The sequence below is a fragment of the Crocodylus porosus genome, unplaced genomic scaffold (genome assembly GCF_001723895.1).
Source record: "Crocodylus porosus isolate Cpor-Errol unplaced genomic scaffold, CroPor_comp1, whole genome shotgun sequence".
NCBI classification, from domain to species: domain Eukaryota; kingdom Metazoa; phylum Chordata; order Crocodylia; family Crocodylidae; genus Crocodylus; species Crocodylus porosus.
In genome coordinates this window covers 44,117,646-44,125,478 of record NW_017728906.1, presented here as the reverse complement: position 1 = coordinate 44,125,478, position 7,833 = coordinate 44,117,646, and the positions used below count along the sequence as shown (strand labels likewise).

Here is a 7,833-nt window from a genome sequence, read left to right as displayed (position 1 = left end):
CCCCCGGCCCGCCCCGACCCCCGGGCGCTGCAAACCTGCGGGGGGGCTGCAGGCGCGTGCGTGCGCGGCTCCGGCTTCCGCTCTCGCACCGGCTCCCGCCTCGGCCTGCGGCTCCGCACCGGCACGGGGGGGGCGCAGCCCCGCCAGGCGCTCGCACTGAGTGCGGCACGGCGCGGCGCGGCACGGCTCCCGCGGCTCCGAGACCGCGACTTCCTGTGCAACGCTGGCTCCGCTCCTCCCGGGCGCTGGGGGCAGGAGAGCCGGCCGGCGCCGGGCGGGGGTCGGGGCAGCCGCAGGGGCTCTCCCCCCCACCCCGGCCCGCGCCGGGGCCGGGCGGGGGCAGCTCTGCCTCGCGACAACGACCTGCTGCCGGGAGCCTGCCCCCCGCGCGCGCACACAGCCGGGCTGCCTCTCCAGGGAGCGGGGCCTGGAGCACGATGATGGGGCTGAATGCGGGACCGCGTCTCCAGCTCTGCCTCTGCCAGGCGAGGGAAGCCGAGGGCACGCTTGGCATATGCGTGCACACACACCGCGGTAGGGACAGAGCCAGGGGTCACTTTTAATACACAGACACATACACACAGAGATATAGGGGTCACTGAATACATGCGCGCGTGTACCCGTATACATACACAGATATAGAGGTCACTGAATTATATCCACATATTCATACATGCACTCAGATATAGGGGTCACTGAATAGGGGACACACACGTATATATACACATACATACATGCACATGTGTACATACACACATAAGTATACACATACAGATATAGGGGTCACTGAATATATGTGTGTGTCTATAGATAAATCTATAGATAGATACACACATGCATGCATACAGATACATTCACACAAGTATACACACAGATACAGATACAGGGGTCACTTTGAATGTATATAGACATACACAGATATAGATATAGGAGTCAATTTGAATAAATATATAATTTAATAAATATATACACATATATACCTATACACACATATAGAGGCTGCTTTGAATATATAATCTCTACACATGTATATGCCTACATATACATGCATACACAAAAATATAGATATGGGAGTCAATTTGAATATATATACACATATATGCACACAGAGATATAGATAGATATATAGATACATATATACTCAAAATGACCCTTTGGTTTAACTTTGCCTACAAATATATATTATATATAATTTAGAGCCACAGGAAAGCACATAATGATCTGTTCAACTCAGTCAGTCAAAAGGCAAATAGGCTGCCAGGTTTGTGTTCAACTGAAAGAAGTCTCCGAGGAGGATCTCACTGTATGGGAGGCAGAGCTGCTGCCCCTCTTCCCCATTCCTCTCCTATCCCACCTTGCATCCAAAGCTCTCACCACCTAGGACTGAGGGGAAAATATATGTGTATTCAGAGTGGCCCCTTGGTTTGCTTTGCATCCCACTGGAACCAGAGGCTCTCTCCCCCTTCATTGCAATGGCCTTTGGATCAGGCATTTTCCCTGAAAAACAGGTTTATCCATACAGGGAAGATTAGAACATGCTTTTGGGAAAACATGGGGTTGGGACCATGAGTAGTCTATAACAGAAATAGCATTGTGGGAAATTATACCTGCACTTAAAATAAAAATTATTTGTAAATAGAAATCCCCCAAAGTGAGGTAATTCAAAGGTAGCATTGAAGTTCTCCATACAACACACCTCACTGTGTCCTGTGTACTGCAAAATTCAATAGGTGTTTTGCATCTGAAGAATACTATCAAGTCAATGGTATTTTCTTTCGACAAATGTATGCCTTGGATTGCCAACACTTTTGTGTTAAAAGGTTGGTGTATGTGTATATGGCAATCATAAAAACACACTATATAACAAAGAAACAGAAACCATGTTCCAGTATGTGGTTCCAAAGATCTTATACAATTTTCAGAACTTAGCATGTAAATATATCCTTTAAAGTCATGTTAGAGTGATGTACCTGTGATAATTCAGGAATTAAGGCAAGCATTTCTTTGGGTGATATCTTTTACTGGTCCAGCTGCATCACTGGAAGGGAGTTAGACAAGCTTTTGAATGCAAGGCATTTTTCATTATGTGCTGGCTTTTACTGCTCAAACCTGGTGAAGAATGTCTTGGATTTGAGAACTTGTCTAACTCTAACCCCACTATGCAGCTGGTCCAGTAAAAGATATCACCCTATGACATCCTTGCCTTTCCTTTAGATGCAACATTTAGATACTTAAAAAAAAAGTCTTGCTTTTCAGAGATTCTGAGAACTTGCAGAGCCCACAGATGGTAATGGAAATTTTGTGAGTGTTCAATGTCTCTGAAAATCACGCTACTTTGCATTTAGTTTGCAAAAAACACAGGGTTTGAGAACGCTGTTAGGCACCAACATTATGAAAACGTTGGTCACACATGGTGGAGTATCACAATGGAAGAGAAGATAACTGGAATGGTTGTGGGAGACCTGAAATAAAAAATACATTTACAGCCATTTATGTCCTGAATGGTCTGCTCTTACCTTTACAATTTGTTGCATTTGTAATATAAAAATAAATTTAGCTTACTTTAAAATATATACTTGCAAATACTCCCTATATATCTTTGTTCTTTGTTTCTCTGAAGTTCCATTTAAATGCTCTAATCTTTTGTGCTCTGCCACCACTGGCCTCACCAGCCGTTTCCTATTTTGATTAGTTCTAGCATTAGACACAGATTCTGGTCTAGATCTATTACATTTTTGCACAATTTAGAATGCTTCTTGATACATTTCCCTTGCACTGTTTCTTACTAAATATTGTTTTGATCTGTCTAGTCTGACTGTACTGTCTACCCAAGCTGAGTAGAGGGAGGGCAGGGCAGCACCACAGAGAACAACTGGTTCAGAGTGGCACAATCCTTTATAGAGAGATGCAGAATAGGCTGCTGCTTACAAAAGATGTCTCTGAATCTGTTATTCTATTGGCTGTGTTAGAGTGAAGTCAGTCAGAAGGCAGGGTAGATATGCACCTTTATAGACTAGCTAAATAAAATAGAGCGCACACACAAGCTTTTGTGAACCCAAATTCACTTTACCAGATGGTGTGAAATGATGTGCAGAAAGCAGAGTATAAGAAAGAGAGAGAAATTAGAATACAAAAGAAAATGGGGGTAGGGGGCAGTGCTAGGAGAAACAAGCAAACAATTTTAAAATAACACAGCCCCATGTCCATGTTGGATGCACTGGTTCATAACATCTTTGAGCGATATTGTCCAACCCCCTTTTTTGCCATTGCAACATAGAGAACTACCTTAACTTAAAATAGTCCCAACGCCTGCATAGGCTATACCAGTGGTCACCAACCAGTGGATCGAGATCCACTGGTACATCTCAGAGCCTCTTGGAATTGATCCAAGGCTGGAGTGGGGGCTGAGTGCCCATGTGCATGCATGCACACATCCCAGCCCAGCATGTTAGTCCATGGGGGAGGGAAGGGCTGAGGGCTAGATTGAGGCCCCAGTGCGGAAGGACAGTGCTGCAGAGGCAGGTGCAGGGGTAACTTCAGTGGGGCTCTGGCTGGGTGGGACTTACCTGCTGGGGAGGCGCGCCCCCAAATAATTTTTTCTCCCTCTGCTTCAATCTGCCCCCTTCCCTTCCCATAGACTTACCTGCTGGGCAGGAGGGGGTGGTGGGTAGTGGTGGTGCACAGTAGATCTTGGTTTGCTTTTAAATGCCAAAGACGATCTACTTAAAAAGGTTGGAGACCACTGGGCTATACCATAGACATCCTGGTCCTCAACATAGCTCAGAAAAGGAATGGAGCAAAGGTGACTTAAGCCACTAACTACCCTACCCCATTCCCCAGTGGACAGCACAGAAACTTATCCCATTTCTCTCTTTCCATTTTGGCGGTCAAGTGCTCACCTTAGTACAGTATTAAGAAAAGTAGTTTCTTTGTTCATGCAGCCAGCTTAGTTTGTTTCTTTAAAAATGGTTGTATCCAAAATAAATATATATATATTAATTCTAACAAATCATATAATAAAAAATATTCATTAGATTTACCTGTAAAAATAAAGCATGTCATATAATCCTTGTCAGAAGTCTTCATTCAGATCTGGAGCATCTTGGGCTGTTTTGGTCTGGCAAAACTATATTGTGACCATAAAATATGCAAAATCTCTATCTTTAATAAATACAGACAGTCCTATGGTGAAATATTTACGTGCTCGTAACTCCCAGCAAGCTTATATAGGTTTTGTATGTGTAACAACTGGAGAACCTGACCTGATATCTGAAAGGACAACATATTCATAGAATATTTTATGGTTAGATAGATATAAAATAGGAAGAAAAATAAAATGGAATGGGAGTTTGCGTGGGAGGAAAGGTGACTGTGAATGACATGAAAGAAAACGATGAAGGAAGGACTGGTGTGGTTTCCTGTAAAACCCTTTTCTGCCTTCCAACCTTGCATACACTCTCTAACATCTTAATGTGACCTAACATTTTGTTTCCCGTCATAACGAGACTGTTATAAAGCACCAACCATTACTTCTAGGGGGAATTAAGACCAATTGGCTTGATAGCTGTTAATTTTATCATCATATTCATAAATGAGCTTCTTAAGGCAAGCAAATCTCAGTCATATACATAAAGCAGTCATTCAAATAAGGCACTGCTGGGCTTTCCCACTGCCTAAGAAAAAGATATTTGACACATCAAAGTTACTGATACCTATTTATCAGTTGTCTTAGGAAGCCCAGTCAGGCATGCTAGATATGAAATGTCTTGCATTAATCTGCATATGTGTTATCGGTCTTTCTGAATATGACAAAATATTTAGGAAATGTGAACCTCTTATCTTCCCTCCCATCTTTCCTACAGTAGCAAGGGAGCTTATTTAACAATTCTTAAATAGGTTATAGCCAATAACCTGAAACAATCTCAGTCTGGCTTCTCAAATTATTAGTCCCTAGTGGATAATTTTCCATTTTTTCCTCTCGGACTGTGAGCCAGGTCTGAGTCAGGCTTGACACATGATTGCAAACACCACTCCTTCCTAACCCCCCTCAACTCTGGGAGCGCATCTACACGTGTCTTTATGACACCTTTGTTACTGTGCCGTTGTTTAGTACTTTCAGTAATAGCCTGTACTGCGCTGTGCACAGTTATTTTTAGCTGCTATATTGCTGTAGCAACACACTACAATGAGGGAACGCAGTGCTACAGCGACATATCTGCAGCATCACGGTTTGTGACGACCAATACTATGTCACTGCATTGCTACGGTGACATAATGTCGTGTAGATGCATGTTGAACATAGGTTTTGGGTTAAACAGGGCAACCAAAGAGGTTGATAATGCCTTGTTTATTAAATGTTGAACACACAGGGTAAGTCTCTCTGCACAAACCACGTTACGCTAGTTGAAGAAAGGCCAGGGGGAACTACATTTGACACTGAGGGCCTGAACGTGATTGCATTTACACTCCTGTAAAATAGAAGGTAATGTATCATAATTATGCTGCCTTGGTATAAAACTGATGGTATAACTGAAAGGATAATCAGGCAATAAGTATTAAATACAGCTCATTTTTAAGTGTAGACACACCCTAAAATGAACTTGCTAAACTTAGTCTCCTGCTTAGCTTGAACACTTGAAAATGTATTAATCTGCATGTGATCTCAGAAAGATATTAAATGCAACTATGCATTTCATTAAGGGCTTAATCCCTTAACCCAAAATCTATAGAAATTCCTATTAAAGTTCCCAGCGGTTTGAATGTTATTTGTATAGTAATTTTTGCTCATGTTCTTTACTGTGATGGTGCTGTTCTAATACCAGTACATTAGTTAATGAATAGGGGCTTTAGCTGTAAATATATATTTTCAAACATTTATAACTGTCTTTTTTCTTTCCTGAGAAAGTCTGCTCAGCTTTCGTTTGCTCACTGTTGTATCATATGAGCACTAAAATGTTTCATTTGCACTAACCACAAAAGCAGAAGACTGCTTGAACTAGGTAAGAGACCTGATTATGCAGGTTGAATCTAAGGGCTTAGATACTACAGTGAAGATAAATGTACCCCTATATCATGTTAAAGCCTATTATAAGTATAGCTTGGATTTTCTTTATGCCTATAGTTTCTTGAAGAAATGTCCTGCCAGTATTTACAATGAATGTGTGTGTGTGCATGTTTAAAATTCTAATGAAACTTAAGTACAAAAGGAAAATATATAGAAATTGCTAAATTATCATTTTAATATAACAAAATTAAGAAAAATTTGTTATGCAACAGCATAATAAAATACACAGTATACTTTTGTCTATGACATTAAATGAATAGATATCTTGTAGACACTAGTTAGTAATATTGGCTTCTATTCAAATCACATCTTTTTCCCATAACTTCAGGATCCTATCTTATATACCTGATTCAGGGTAAACACCTTCAGTGTTAGTGGGAGTTTCCCCTATGCAAGGGATATAGGATCAGGTTCTCATACATATCTGAGAAGATTTTCTTTTCTTTGAACCCCCCAGACATGGGTAAGCAATAATCATATTGTTTATGCATCCTAAACACAGGCTCTCCTTCTCCTTTCTAGCATTCCCTGGCAGCTCAGGTGCACTGCTCTTTTTTCTATGTTCTTTTCTATGCACTAAAATGCATGCATGCAGCTCAGGAGGGAGCACTGCCTTAGACCTTCTTCCTCCTCTCAGCAGCACAGGGGAGCAGCACAGCTACAGCCTCAGGACCCCAGCAATGTCAGCATTTTTTATTTACTCAGTGGCTTTTAATAATGCACTGAGAGCTTTCATGTTGAAATGCAGTTTTTGATCTTGGATTTTTACATAAGCTACCCCTTTATGCACAGACTTAGACAAACCTATTAGCAGTCTTAAATTACTGCACATAGGTTATTCTGTAATCATAGAAATATGGGGCCAAAAGAGGCACCTTGAGATATCCTCTAATATTCATCCCCCTGCATTGAGATACAATCATGTAATGATCATCCTGGTGAATCCTAACTGAATTTCCTGATGTATTCATGTATTTCTGTTACAATCATTGTGTGCCTCATTCTCCTTTATACTCAGATTTCTTTGCACCATTTTGGCAGTGTAAATAAATAGCCTGTAAGTGAATTTCCTGTGCATTGGTCGAAAAGTGATAGAGTATAAATAAGAATCAGAATCTCAGATTAATTTCCTCTTTAATATAATTTTGCGACAATTGTCAGACAGACTTCCTTTTAATAGGCTAATATACAGTATCGTTATGGACACTCCAGAGCAGATTTTCAGCAGGTGGTCTTCACCATAAAGGTACACCAGTCTTTACATTTGTATGTTTCCACACTAATTGTTACATTGTTTGTACATCACCCTCAGCCTCCACTGAAAATGTGGTCCTGTCATGCAGCTGTACACACTAAACTCTTTCTGTTTGTACTGGTAATGGCCATGTATGCTTCCTTAAGATGTGTACAGATATTAAAACTGAAAAAAATGAATGGTGTGTGCCAAGTTCCCAGCTAGATCAAAACCTGATCTCTCTTACACCTGCATGGAACAATTCCTTCTTTTTTTTCCCCTGGAGGCAATATATTTGTAGGTTGATAAATTGTTATTACAGAGAATGTTTTCCTGATATAGCTTTGATGTATTTTATAATCCTTTTCTCTTGGGTACTCTGTGGTTTTGCCATTTGGAAAAAAATCAATGAACATTAAAAAAGTGGGGTGGAAGTTTGTGATAACAGTATGTAGATCAGTGAGGTAATGTGAGAATACTAATCTGTGAATAAAACTACACAGAAATCCAAAGTGTTCTTTGTCATCTGCTACCC

The 7,833-nt window shown here is 41.1% G+C and overlaps 1 protein-coding gene across 1 annotated transcript in view; it reads right to left on the bottom strand.

Annotated features, from left to right (window-relative positions):
- The window catches only part of AGPAT3 (1-acylglycerol-3-phosphate O-acyltransferase 3), a 140,726-nt gene extending 140,530 nt beyond the window's left edge, over nt 1–196 (bottom strand). The window contains exon 1 of the mRNA XM_019529024.1: nt 36–196. The gene's annotated coding sequence lies outside the window, so the exon portion shown is untranslated. The remainder of the gene's footprint in view (nt 1–35) is intronic.
- Nucleotides 197–7,833: the final 7,637 nt, after the last annotated feature.